Source organism: Leuciscus leuciscus, assembly GCF_965113295.1.
Source record: "Leuciscus leuciscus genome assembly, chromosome: 14".
Taxonomy (NCBI): Eukaryota; Metazoa; Chordata; class Actinopteri; order Cypriniformes; family Leuciscidae; genus Leuciscus; species Leuciscus leuciscus.
In genome coordinates, this window is record NC_138738.1 from 38,863,099 (window position 1) to 38,878,430 (window position 15,332).

The following is a 15,332-nucleotide window of genomic DNA, read 5'->3' on the forward strand; positions in this document are numbered from 1 at the left end:
ACTCATTGGCGCTAGGCCTGTGATTTACATGAATGAGTCCAATAGGTTAAAAGCTTTCTGAAGCTTAGAATGAATCGTGACTTCGTCCAGACGCTACACTAGAATGCATGTTTGAGCTGTTTTAACTGAAAGCAACTTGCACTGAAAACATATCTTAAATATATCAGTGCCATTGTTTTGTCTCAAGATGCACACCAGTCATGTTTTTGCCTTAAGGCACGTTTATAAAAGTTACTTAAATGTCCAAATTAAACTAAGCCCTAATCATGGCTTAATCTAAGCCCTGTCTGTGAAACCTGGCCTACGTCTTAAATACTCTTAAATCCTTATTAGAGCTTGTTATGAGAAACAGTTACAGTGATGCTAAGGCCCCGTCCACACTACTGCGTTTTCGTTTAAAAACGGAGACCTTTTGCTACGTTTGCACCTCCCGTCCACACTGAAACGGCAAAAACGGAGACCCAAAACGGAGAAGTTTAGAAACGCTGCTGACCCGTTTTTCGTTTTGAATCTCCGGAGGGCGTTTTAGTGTGGACGGGTCAAAACGGAGGACTTTAGAAACGATGACGTAGTAGAGGCTCACGCTCGGCTCTATGATTGGGTATCATCAGTCATGGCGTATATCTTTGCTAGCAGCTGTTGTGCAAGTAAATTCTGCATTTTACAATGATATAACTGCCTACATGCGCCGGAGGCAAGCTATTATTCGAGCGATCTGTGACAATTCCCGTGTGCAGCAGCGGTACCAACCGTACATGGAGCGTCGGTTTTGGGTTAACCCGGGAAGAACCAGCGCATGGTGGGATCATTTTTATCAATGAAGTTGTGTTTACACTGGCACGCGCATGCCCAGTGTTGGTGAATGGTCACGTGATCCGCGTTTTCAGTCGTTTTAATGTGGACTGAGATCAATTCTAATACGCAGCTAAAACGCTGGTGTGGACGGAGATCGTATTCGTTTTAATTCTCCGTTTCTAAACTAAAACGCAGTAGTGTGGACGGGGCCTAAGAATGCTAATTATTCCATGAAAGCGTGATTTTTCCTCAGTAGCGAGACTGTTGTCTTAATTCTCTCTCTGTGTGTGTGTGTTTCTCTGGGGTTTGGTGTTGTTGTGTTCTCCTCTGACAGCAGATGCAGCGTTTATTGATCCATCTAATGAAGGAGTAACAGAAAACTGCTCAGTGCTGCTCCTCTATTGTGTTTCTGTTCCTGAAAGGCTGACAAACACTCCTCATGCCGAAAGCTGCAGTCACTAACAGTAACAAACTCCCAGTTTATCACAATAATGATCTGGCACAAAATGTGTGGTATTTTATACAAGGACAGATGAAGAAATGCTGTTATGAATCAAGTATGATGGGAGCATAAGAAATGCATGAGTGTTATGAATGTTTCCTAATACACAGAGACATATTGAAGCACATTTGAGCCATTTCATTCATTAATGTTACTACAACCATGATAACTATTGTACAGATATATCTCCATTATCCATTTGACTTACTACAAGAAGACTTACTACTTCTTGTAGTTAGTCTAAGACCACATTTACATTCCATGGTTCAAGTGACCCAATTACGTTTTTTTCCTCTCATGCACAGATCGGAAATAACCCATGAACGTATAAGCAGGAAAAAAGCATATGGATTAAGATATTCTCAGATCAGTTTCAGGCCTCATTCATATGTGGAAATAGATCTGATATGAGTCGTATACGTGCATTTGAGTCTGCCGTGAAAGCAGACAGATCAGATATTCCTGTCAATGTGGATCGCACCATTGAAAAAACTACGGCGAATGACGTGAACTCAGGTGGACACCAACCGTGATCACATGACAACAAGGGAAGGGATCTCCTTTTTTTTTTTTTTGCCTTAAGAGATCAATGTTTTCCTGACCTTTGAAGATTGTCCGGGAAAGCAAAAGCTTGTTTTATCATTTCATCCACTGCAAATCATGACATTTTTACTTCCTTTTCGGCCTCAGCTTTTCCGGCTCAGTACGTCTACCTTGGGATGATTCACTAAGTCTATAGTGTAGGCTAAATGCAGATATCGGATATGGGTCACTTTTAAAGGAAGATGTAAGCTGGTTGTCCAAAAAAATCGGATATAGTCAATAAATCAGAATTTGGCATCAAGATCTGCAGTGTAAATGTGGCCTATGTCTCATGCACAATTGCTCAGTTTCTTCCCTCCAAAACATGTGTATGACATGAAGCAGAACTAAATGACACATTGTTGCAGTTAAAACATGATTTCAAATGTTAAGCATTAATCACGAGCCCATTCAAACTAAATGAGGCGAAAAATGTATATTTGATGGTTGTATTTTGTATCTGGCATTAAATCACCTCTTCACATGTCTTATCTTGGTCAGTCCAATCGAGTTGCACCCTCAGTACATCATTTGCTTAAAACGTACAATTCTGTCATCATCTTCACACCCATCAAAACTCCTGTGGTTGTGTGTGTGATGCATTGCCAATGCTGGCGGGATTTCATCATGACATGAAAAGTTATATGCAAATTTATGAGTACATATCCACACACGCACAATGCATCTGCTGTCTCTGTGTAATGGTGCTGTCATGATTTTGTGTTATATTTACCATCCCTGTAACACACAGGACGTATTGACAGAACTCACTGCAGTCTACCCAAAAAAAAACATTGGGATCAGAACAAATTTTCCCCTTGGCTTTACTGAAACTCTTTTGTTTCTGATATGTCAATTCTTGAGAAATTGAGGCCCTTGGCTGTGGCCTGACAGTTGTCATACGTGCTTCAACACATTCAGAATATCATAAATAGCTTTGTCATACACATGTTTGGCAGACACTTATATCCAAAGCAGCTTACAGTGTATTACCTGGAAATTAAACTCATGACCTTGATGTTGGCAGTGAATCAGTTACAAAACAGCCGCTAACAAAAAGTAATAAGATACTATCTTTAAGCAGCATCACATTCCTCCTTTACAGCAATCCCAGAATGCATTAGAGGTAAAATATTCATCTAAGATTGTGATCTTAGACATTGTGGTCATTTATTTCTGAGCAATACTTCTGTGATTGTTAAATGACGGGTTTTGCAGTCATCTTTTACCATTTCACAATTTTGTCACGCTTAGGGATTTTTTTTATCTCATACTTTCAACTAATGTCATCCTTTCTATACTTATTACTTAGTTTCTCGTATATTCAAATTTTTGCTGCAATTTGAATTGTATGTCATAAATATGACTTTTTTATGTTTCGACTGTCAATTTAAACTTTTTGTGTCATAATTTTGACTTGCGGATCTCGTATCTCATAATTTTGACTTTCTGGTATAATTTTGACTTTTATGGTCTTAATAAAAAATTTTTTTTTAAATCATAATTATGAAACAATATTTGATAAACAATCAAATATGTGTGTGGGTGACCTAATTGAGCCAAACACTAGGCATTCTGTTTTAGCTTCATTAAGTTGTAAAAAATTCTGTGCCATCCATAGTTAAATTTTAAATTTTTCTCAAGCAATTCATCAAAGAATCTAATGCAGAGCCATCATCTGCCTTCAATGGAAGATAAAGCTGAGTATCATCTGCATAACAATGATACGCAACATTATTCTTTTGACAAAAAAGCAGAGTGGTAACATGTACAAAGAAAACAATATAGGCCCCAGAATTGAACCCTGTGGAACCCCACACATCATACCTGTCAACACACCCGTTTTCCCCGGGAGTCTCCCGTATTTCACACCCATCTCCCGCCCCCCTCCCGTTTTGTTATTTCTCCCGTGAAACTCCCGTAATTTGTATGGCCCAAACGTCGTTATATGAATAATCACATCAATATATTATTCCAAAGTTGTCCAGTTGCCAGATATTGTTTGAAACCCATCCTACTCGCGCAATCAACACATCATACAAATTTCAACCCATTTGTGAGCTCAACCTGGCAACCTACAACCCAGTTGTGCCGTCGCTATCTGCGCAGGTAGTAGATTAGATTAGATTAGATTAGATTAGATTCAACTTTATTGTCATTACACAAGTACAGGTACAAGGCAACGAAATGCAGTTTAGGTCTAACCAGAAGTGCAATAGCAGCAAGTGCAGGATATACAGTGGTTCCATAAGTGCAGAACATGGATATGTACTGAATAAATATAGAGTTGAATACTATTATAAACAAAAATGTACAGATAGATTTGTCCTATGAATATAATATACAGATAACTATTACTGTGAACAGAATTTACAGCTAGATATGTACTGAATATAATATACAGATGGCTATTACTATAAACAGAATTTTTACAGATAGATATGTACTGAATATATATACAGATGGGTGTTACTATAAACAGAATGTGAGCATAATATACAGATGGCTATTACTATAAACAGAATTTTACAGATAGATATGTACTATGAATATATATATACAGATGGGTGTTACTATAAACAGAATGTGAGCATAATATACAGATGGCTATTACTATAAACAGAATTTTACAAATAGATATATGTATAAGTTAGGCTAAAATGAGCAGTATAACAATGGATTTAATGCGGGATTTAGATGCGGGAAGTTGAATAAGTGTTACTGGTAGAAATGGTAAAAAAGACTCAGTGGTAAGTAAATATTTAACGCAATTAACGCAGCATCCGTTTTTTTCTGTCATCATTTGACTGCATGGCGTTACATTATATGATGCGCTTTTATTCTTGCTAATGCTTTTAAACCATTCGAGCCATATCTTAGGCTACTTATTTTATCAAACTTTAAAAGCGGAAAGCGCATCACTCATTCCTGGGAATACATTTGACATCGCAGCCTGACCTTGACGGAAATAAATATCCTACGCCAAAAGTACCAGAGAAAAAGTCTCAGCTGTGCTCAGATCTGTAAACCGGATAGTTGCTTTGGTTTTTCAATCCGTAGGCCTACCCGTTTCGCCGCGTGGCTCAAAAGGGACACAACAAAAATAGGGACACACGAGAAAGCTAAAATAGAGTGCAAAATTTATTAACAAAATAGAACTATACAGAAAAAAAACTACGTACAAGGTAACAGTGAACAAATTCATAATCCGTGCGCGCTTTCGCAATCGTTGTTTTGTAAATCGTTCTTTCGCAATAGTTGTTTGTAATATTCAGTTCCTGTGAAATACTGTTCCAATAGGTGAAGTTACACAACAATATGCTTATTGATTACATAACAATATTTGGATGTAATATTCAGTTCCAGTGAAAATCCTTTCCAGTTAATGGAGTATACACAGGTGGTGTGTAATATTCAGTCCCAGTAAACTCCACCCCTGGAATGGTTTCTTACAGTAAATGAATATTACACAACATCACCTGTTCAGTTTTGCAAACTGTACTCACAGATTTGTGGCCTATACCTTATTTTAGAAATCAGTTTTTCTGTATATTGATTTATTGTGTATTGTTAAGATGAATGCAAATGTCTTAACTGAATTTTTCTATGATTTGGTGTGGCGATGGGGTGTGTAATGTGTAGATGACATGAAACCGCATGGTTGAACTGAAACCCCCCCAGGCCTCCCGTATTTTGGGACCCAAATGTTGACAGGTATACACATACTGATTACAGAATCTGAGAAATAACCATCCAGTTGTACTACAGAGCTTCTGTCCTTTAAATAAGAATAAAACCATTTGAGGGCAGTTCCCTGGATCCCTACCCACTGACACAAACGCTCTAGCAGAATTTCATGTTCGATAGTGTCAAACGCTGCTGTGAGATCGAGAAGAACGAGAACAGCACACTTGCCTGAGTCAACAGCAAGCAATAAATCATTGTTCACTTTTAAAAGTGCAGACTTCGTACTGTGTTTAGTCCTTGACTTAGTCCTAAACCTGACTGAAATTTAGCAAAAATTTAATTTCTATTTAAAAATGAGGACTACTGATGATAGACAGCCTTCTCCAAAATATTTGATAAAAAAGGCATCTTTGCAATTGGGCGATAGTTCCTTAAACTAAAGGATCAAGTTTAGGCTTTTTAAGGAGAGGATGTATCATAGCATGCTTTAGACTAGTTGGAAATATACCATTGGCTAAGCTACTATTTATGATACCCAAAATTCTTGGGCCCACAACATCCAGAACCTGGAGAAGAAGTCGAGAAGGAATGACATCTAATGAACAAGTAGTAGGTCTCACGTGTTGAACTATATCTAAAAGATTGTACAGGGAGAGAAGTTTAAAATTAGAAAAATATGTAGAACACAGAGAAAATTCTAGAGAGTAAAGATCAGAATCGATACCAGCTCTTATTGTCTTAATCTTGCCAGCAAAAAAAAAAATAAATGGTCACAGGCTTTAGGTGTGGGGTCTGGGTAAATATGTGTCAAAGGATTCAGTACAGAATTTATTGTACTAAAATAAATAAAGTTTTCGGATTATGAGAGTGTTTATTAAATCAGAAAAGTATTGCACTTTTGCTGCCTTGACAGTTCGCTGATAACTGATCATACTATCTTTAACAATCTCATAGGATACTTGAAATTTATCTTTTTTCCACTGCCTCTCTGCTCTCCTCCAGTTTTGTCTTAAGGCCCGGCTGCTGTAATTAAGCCATGGCTGGCATTTAACTTTAGGTGTTACGATTTTAAAAGGTGCGCATACATCTAAGATTTCATTGCATGTTGTATTAAACCAGGAAATAATTTCTTCAGTTCCCATATCAACAAAACCTGTTACTGCGGAACTTGACAACTCTACAAGATTATATGCATCTGCAAACTGACTGGCCGTAAAAAGCACGTAAACAGTTTCCCATTGGCCTATAAATCTGCAAAAAAATTTAAAACAGAAATATTAAAAATAACAGGATTGTGGTCTGATAAAGGAATCTCAACAATGTCAACATTACAGACAGGAATACCAGAAGAAGTCCAGCGTGTGCCCTTGCCTATGAGTGGGCCCCAGTACAGATTATGTAAGATTAAAAGAGTCCACAAGATCTAAAAATTATATGACCAATGGTTTGTCAGGACAACACACATGAATATTAAAATCACCCTAAATTAACTGGCTGTCAGAAGTAGGAATCACAGTTGATAATAAGTCTGAAAAATCATTAATAAACTCCATATTGTATTTAGGAGATCTATAAATAAGTGCACAAAGGACTGGACAATCCAAATCAATCTTAAACAGTTGAACTTCAAAACTCAGATTGGATTCAACTGAAAGCAGTCGACCCCTAGCCTGGTTAAAACCAGACCATTCTCAGTAGTAACTGAGTTATGGTCTGGCAAAGCTCCATAGACAAATCATTTCCAAAGGGGCGTCACCAACGGACGTCGCTCAAATGCCTCTCGGCGCAATTGGATAGACCTAAAACTCCAAAAACCAATCAGAGTGATCGTCATGTGTAAAGCCATATGCTGCGTCCCAATTCCCTTATGTTACACTACGCCATAAAAGTACTCTTTTTGTGAAGAAAATGTATTTACTTTTGAATGTGTAGCAAAAAAGTAGGCAACTTTTGGACATACTACTTCATCTTTATCGTACGGATCTGTCGCGTGCGTCCTGTCACGTAAACTGCCCTGTCAATCATCTTGTCAGTTAAAATCCTCTATTAAATCTAATTTAATTTCCTACCGTTTCGGAGAGAAATGTAGTAGCTGTTATGTTTGGGTAAGGATCACACTGACACAGGGAGTAGCGTCAACTTATCATCACTTTTACTACCATATCACTGTCTTTCAGACCCAAGTAAATGAACGCATACATTCGTCAGGCATAACAGAATGATCCAGCACAATCGAACTCTATGCATTACTGAACACTAACTCAATGCATTATTAAACCCCATTGAGAGAACACAACATTTCCCCCCCTCCTACGGGTTTTCAAACATGAAATGTTGACACAAAGTCCTGTAAGTGCCCCGGACGGGAACGAGTGCGAACAGGCCGCGGTGAAAGACGAGGGTGAGGCTGGGCAGCCTGTGATGGGCAAGCACACATCTCAGCTGGCAGGTTGATGGGGATGTCTGGAGCCTGTGCAGGAGCTATCTGAGGTGTTGGCTGAATCGCTGTGTTGTTCTGCCAAGCTGAGGGTGTGGCTTGAGATGTGACGCCTGTTGTATGTGCCGGGGCCGGTACTTTACGGAGACGGCTTGCATGCCACCGCGTGCCGTCACTGAGCAAGAAGGTGGCTGGGCCCAGCTGATGACTAACTTGAAGAGGGGAAGACCAATACGAAGCGAGTTTGTGGTCTCTGTGGGGCCTGCGAACCCTGACCCAATCTGCGGCCTGTATGTCAGGGACCTTTGCGTGTGCTGAGAGATCGAATTTCTGCTTCATCCGCCTCTGCTGGCGTTCAACAGAGGCCTTGACCCTTGGTAGTGGTCCCTGAGGCAGTGCTGGGCTGAGCCTGTCAAGGGGAAGGTGGAGCTCACGGCCAAGCATGAGGAAAGCTGGAGAGACCTCCGTTGTAGAGTGTTGGGTGGCCCTGTAGTGCAGCAGTGTGTGACGGATGGCCTGAGAGAAGGTCCATCCCTGGAACAGGTGTGCTCTGAGACTGTTTTTCAGTGACTGGTGGAAGCGTTCGACGCCCCCGTTAGCTTGGGGATGATAGTATGCCGTGCGGATGTGGCGAATACCCTTGTTTTTGAGGTATGAGGTGAACTCAGCTGAGATCAGCTGCGGGCCATTGTCAGTAGTGATAGTATTTGGGAGGCCCCAGCGGGAGAACAGAGAGTCCAGAAAGTTGATTATGACCAGAGAGGTCACAGAGCCGGTGGCAATGAGTTCGGGCCATTTCGAGTGCAGGTCATAGGCAACCACTAGGAAGCGTTGGTGATGGGGAACTCCCTGTATCTCACCACATATATCCAGCTGCAGATGATCCCAGGGCTGTGATGGCCAAGCAAGAGGTTGTAAGGGTGGGGGGGCCTGGTGACCCGTCTTACCGCTCAAGAGACAGGCGGCACAGTCTTTCACCAAGGCCTCAATGTCTTTATCTATCCCTGGCCACCAAACCCGGTCTCTGCAGCGCTGTTTCAACTTCACAATACCCAGGTGGCCCTCATGAGCCATTTCCAAGACACGTGCACGTAGGGTGCTGGGGATGACTGTGCAGAGGCCGCGTGCCACACAGGTGTCGTTCCAGCAGGACAGCTCCTGCTTTATTCTGGAAAATGCTGCCAGCCCCTCCGATATCTCCTGAGGCCAGCCATTCAGAATATAGACACGGAGCTGAGAAAGAATTGGGTCCTGTTCAGATGCGTCCTTCAGTTCTTGTAATGATACGACGGCCTGGAGGGGTGTGTGTAACATCTGGACAATGTCCCGTTCCACCTGGTCCGTGTCGGTGTGTGTGTGTATGGCAGGGTGGGGTGGAGTAGCGCGGGACAGTAGGTCAGCCACAACGTTGTCCCTGCCAGGGGTGAACTTCAGGTCAAAGTTATACTGGCGAAGACGGTCGGACCAGCGGTGTAGCCGCAGTGGTCTGTGGCCTGTCCCAGACGTAGAAAGCAGTGCAGTCAGGGCCTGGTGATCTGTCCTCAGGGTGAAGGAGCGGCCATAGAGATACAAGTGCCACCTCTCGCAGGCCCAGATGCAGGCTAATGCTTCACGTTCCCCCACCGAGTACCGCTGCTCCGTCTGATTGAGGGCCCGCGACGCAAAGGCAATGGGCTTTTCCACGCCCCGCTGAGTCTGTGACAATACTGCTCCTATGGCTGTAGCCGACGCATCGCAGGTCACCAAGGTGGGGCTAGAGATATCGAAATGAGCCAACACTGGAGCTGTGGTTAGCTGCACCTTGAGTGCCTGCACTGCCTCAGAGCATGCCTGTGACCATATCCAAGGCTCATCCTTACGCAGCAGACGCCGTAATGGGGCAGTGGTAGCAGAATAATGTGGGAGGAACTTCAAATAGTAGCCCGTCATGCCCAAGAAGGAGGCGACCTGTGCAGCCGAGCTGGGTTCAGGAATTGCCAGTATAGCGTCTACATTTCACTGAAGTGGTGTGATGCCATCCGCCGACAGTCGGAACCCCACATACTCAATGGTCGGTGCAGAGAAAACACATTTTTCAGCATTGACGGTTAGTTTGTGTTCAGCTAGGGCTGCAAAAACTCTGCTGAGGCGTTCATCATGACTCGCAGGGGAAGGCCCATGGATAACCACATCATCCAGGTAAATGGCCACCCCCGGTATACCAGCCAACACCGACACCATGATTTTTTGAAAGCAGCTGGGGGCGGAGCTAAGCCCAAACGGCATGCGTGTATAACGAAACACACCTGCATGGGTCACAAAGGCTGTGAGGTTTCTGCTGCTGGGGTGGAGTGGCACTTGTAGGTAGCCCTGTCTGAGATCTAGTTTAGAGAAGACAGTTGAGCCATGGAACTGAGCAGTGAGCTCTTCAGAGGTAGGCAGTGGGAACCTGTCCGGGATCACTGCCTTATTCACTGCTCGCAGGTCGACACACACCCGTAGGGCCCCTGATTTCTTCTGAGCTACCACCAGGTTTGAAACCCAGGGCGACGCATCCACTGGTTCGATAATACCAGCGTCCAGCAGCTGCTTAAGTTCAGCTGAGACACCATCACGGAAAGCCAGAGGAATGCGGCGAAGTGGTTGAATGACTGGTTTAACAGCGGGGTTCAGGAGAGGTTGGTGGGCAAAAGCAGTGAGGCAACCCAAGCCTTCAAACAGGGACGGCCATTTTTGCTGCCAAGGCGTGGAGACTGTCAAGATCGCAGCTCCCTTTGTGTCCACTAGGGAGAATCCCAGAGCCGAGAACAAATCCAGACCCATCAGATTGGCCCCGTGACGGGCAACATGGAAGGTAAAGCCGGGTACCAATTTGTTGCCATACCCAACAGTTACTTGCGTTTGCCACAGTTGCGACATGTTTGGCCACGGGCTGGGCAGTTCTGTGCTCTAGACGGATGAGATGAAGATCCACAGTTATCACAGGGCCGTGACGCTAGTGTTTGTGGGCGTGGCCGAGACCGCTGCGGGCGTCTCAGTAGCATAACTGCAGAGGAGTCTGCTGCCGCCAATGTGTCGTTCTGGCCGGGCTGTAATATTGATGGGGGCACGGGGGAAGGGGCTGGGTAATCCGTGATTGTTTGCTGTTTAGTCAGCGCCGACGCACATGCAGCTGCACTCTCTATTTGTAATGCAATCGTGATTGCTCGGGACAGTGATAAATCATCCGGTTCTAATAGCAGAGTTTCACGTACTTTCGCGTTGTTGGTATGTTCAATTAACTGGTCGCGAATCATTTCGTCCTGCAACGCACCGAACTTGCATGTGCTGGCCAATCCACGCAAGTTGGCGACGTACTGTTGCACTGACTCACCAGGCAGCTGTTGTCTTTGGCGGAACAGAAACCGGCGCAAGAGCGCACTCTGTGGGGCCGCAAAGTGCGCGGTCAGTAGTTCCACGGCTGTGTCATAATCGCTTGTGGCACCTGACTCAAGTGTTCCCAGCACACGCTGACCCTCGGCTCCCAAGCAATGCAGTAACAGCGCCTTTTTGCGGGCTGTGCTCACGTCAGTCAGCCCCACTGCCAAGATGAAAGTCTCGAAGGACTGTAACCAGCGAGTCCAGGGAATCGGAGGCTCACCAGGTAGAGCGAGGAAAGGAGTAGGAGGTGGTAGAGCGATATCAGCCATCCTCGTCGCCAATGTTATGTTTGGGTAAGGATCACACTGACACAGGGAGTAGCGTCAACTTATCATCACTTTTACTACCATATCACTGTCTTTCAGACCCAAGTAAATGAACGCATACATTCGTCAGGCATAACAGAATGATCCAGCACAATCGAACTCTATGCATTACTGAACACTAACTCAATGCATTATTAAACCCCATTGAGAGAACACAACAGTAGCATGTTCATCTGCCAGTGGGTCTTTCATGGAGACTGTCCTCATGTGTTTGCAATTTGAATATAATAATACTGCATTTAAAAGTTGGTGCGCTTCACCAACGGAGTGGACGTCGCTCAAATGCCTCTGGGCACAATTGGATAGACTAGACCTAAAACCAATCAGAGCGATTGTCATCGTGTAAAGCCCGCCTCAACGTTTCTGATTGGTGCCACGATTTCCATGGCATGGAAATGGCCTGGAATGAGCTCTTTGCCAGACTTACTTGCAGAGCAAATCTAAATTTGCCGGAAGTTGTCTGGGTTTTCCCAGGCTAGTCGACCCCACCACTACTACCAGTTGCCCTGGGAGAACTCAGAAAGTTATCATTAACAGGGGCTGTATCTGAAAGAGAGTCTAATTCATCAACATTTAGCCATGCCTCAGTCACAAAAACAAAGTCCAACTCACGAGAAGAAATAAAATCATTAATTTTAAAAGTCTTGTTTGCAACAGACCTAGCATTTATCAAGACCATATTTCAATTTTTTTAGAAGTCTGTGGTATGAAAGACATGTCTGTCTGCCATTTTAAAGACGGAACAAAATCGAGAGGTCGGAGGTTGGCATGGTTTACTCCTCCCCAATGAGGACGATATTTCTTATGTCTAGGCACCAATCTCCACGATATGGGAAAAACACAATCCAGGATAGATGAGCCAGATGACATTGATGACGTCTGTTCAAAGAGACGATCCAAATCGCCACTCTCTGCCGCCGAAGAACCAAGATCCGCGAACAGGCATCTTGATTCAAGTAGATAGGCTGAAGAGGAACATCCTAGAGAGCGATCCAAATGACAGTTCAGGGTTGTCATACAACCAACAGGCTCCTTCGATGCAAAGAGCAGTCTTTTCTGTTGTACTCGAACACCGCCTCGCCTCCCCCGTTTTCTGCAGCGTCTTTTTCTTTTATGAAAACCACAGTCTGGCACGCAGCACAATTCCGGAGGTACCCGACACATAGGTAAAGAATCAAAATATTTCTGTCCTCTGTCTTTCCCGATGCAAAGACCCGTAACAATTTCTCCAATGCCAATCAGAAAGTCACAATCATAGACATATGATAGAGCCGTTGTTGTAACAGACGAACACATGAACTGTGACAACAGTGACTACCCAGCCAACCTTTGTATGTGGGACCCATATGGGTATGAAATGGGTTGAAAAATGGGCCTCATGTAGGATTGTCCATGGGTTACTTATTGGCTCCATGTTACAGTTTTTTTTATTCGCTTTGGTACTATTTTCACAAGTAAGGTGTACATTTTCAAAACTCTTAGTACAAAAATCCAAACTGATCACACTTGTAACACAGCTAGTCATTCTTTCAAAACCTGATCTCATGCTTTCATTACAGTTATACACACTTCAGTCCACATAATCATTGTTTCAAACACAAAATTATTGTAATATGTAATGAGAACATTTGGTTTAATCACAGAAACACAACAGTATGATCTTCTTTCAGTTTAGTACTTTTAACAATCAGTTCATTCAACAGCAAACAATGCAAGATACATGTTTCAAATCACCGTTGTTGCTGAATTAATTACAGTAATACAGGTTATGCCACATTAGAAGTAATTTAATCCATAATGTTTTTAATAGTATCTATCCAGTGTGTTATCAAAAGGTGTGATGAAGTGCATGAGGTTCTGTGCTAGAACAGAGTTTGCTGGCAATACAGTAAATGATTTCACTCTATACCATTTGACTGAATCCATACAGTAGTGGACCTTTACAGATGAAGGTTGAGTTACAGTAATGTGGCAGTCTCTACCATGTTTACAGTATCACATGGCATACATACTGTAATGTAAAATGCTGTATTTGATGCCGTCTGTCTCCCTTCTACTGATGCATCTCTGATCAATCTGATGTTTTACAGTCATTGGTCCCTCTCCCTTATTCTCTATTCTGCTTTACAGTATTTGCACAAATGGCAACTTTCTCTGTATCTCTCTCTCTCGGTGCATGCTGGGAGTGTTGGGGTGCGTGTGGTGTGAGGGTGCTCATGAGGAGAGAACGATTGTTTTCGGGGTTTTTTTCCGCCTATTTTTTGCTTTTTTTGTTTTGTTTTTTATGTTTCTAAGTTTATGAATGTTTGTTTTGTTTTTGTTTTCTTTCCAAAAAATAGCATTTGGTTTGTTTTGTGAGTGTTTGTGAGTTTTTGAGGCGGCACCGGGATGGCGTCTATCCCTGCGGGGACAGTCACAGGTGTCGCTCCGCCATGGAATCAGGTGTGTACCGGCTCAGGGCGTCACCGTTGAAGACGTGTTGCTGGCAATCGGTGAAAAAGTTGGGTATGAGAACATTACTACAGCATCCAGGATGAATAAAGCGGTGGTGGTTTTTTTCGAGAAGCAAGACATAATAAATCAGTTGATAAGCGACGGAATCGTGGTAAGTGGCGATTTTCTTATTATCTCACCGCTTGTTGCCCCGACAACTAGAGTCACGATATCCAATGTGCCGCCTTTCATTCGAAATGAGGAAATTGAGAAAGCTTTGACGCGATATGGGAAAAAAGCTAGTGAGATTAGGATGATCCCGCTGGGGTGTAAAAACGCCGCTCTAAAGCACGTTATGTCCTTCAGGCGGCAGGTGTTTATGTTCTTAAATGAGCCAGAGCTGGATATTTCGTTCAGAGTCATGCATGAAGGGAAAGCGTATTTTATTTATGCAAGCACTGGTAATATGAAATGTTTTGAGTGTGGGGACATCGGGCATAAACGGCACGCATGTCCACATAAGGCCCAGGTTAGTGAAGTGGAAGTTAGGCCTAGTACTTCTTCTGCTGCTGGTGAGAGCAGTAAGTCGGCTCCTGAGGATGTGCAGCCTCAAGCTGGAGTACAGGTGAACATCGACAGTATTGGAATGGGTGAAAGTCAGAATGAGAACGTTCATGAAATGGTTGATTCTGGTAGGAATCATGGTATTTCTGAACTGGAGGACGCTGGTGCATTGAATGATGTAGCTACGGTTAGTGCTGAAACTGAAAGGGTTTCTAGTGAAATTTCTGAATTGTCTAATTCTGGCGAAATGGGTGACGCTGATACGGGGATGAGAGATGATGATGCTCTCTCTGATATGTCTGACATTGGATCACAGTGTGGAAGTGTGGACGATGTGTACACATTGCAAGATATAAATAACTTCCTGGATGGGACCTTTGGCAGAACTGTTGAAGTTAAGGAGTTTTTTCCTGATGAGAATAAATTCATTCATACAGTTAAATTGTTGCAGAGAAATGTTAGCTTTGATGCGCTAAGCAAACAGAAAAGGTTCAGGTTGAAGAAGATGTTAACAAAGTTAAGAAAAGACAAAATGAATGCTTCTCAAAACAAATCAAATGTTTAATTTACACGGGGTGAACTTTTCCTTTTGTTTTTTTGTTCTTTT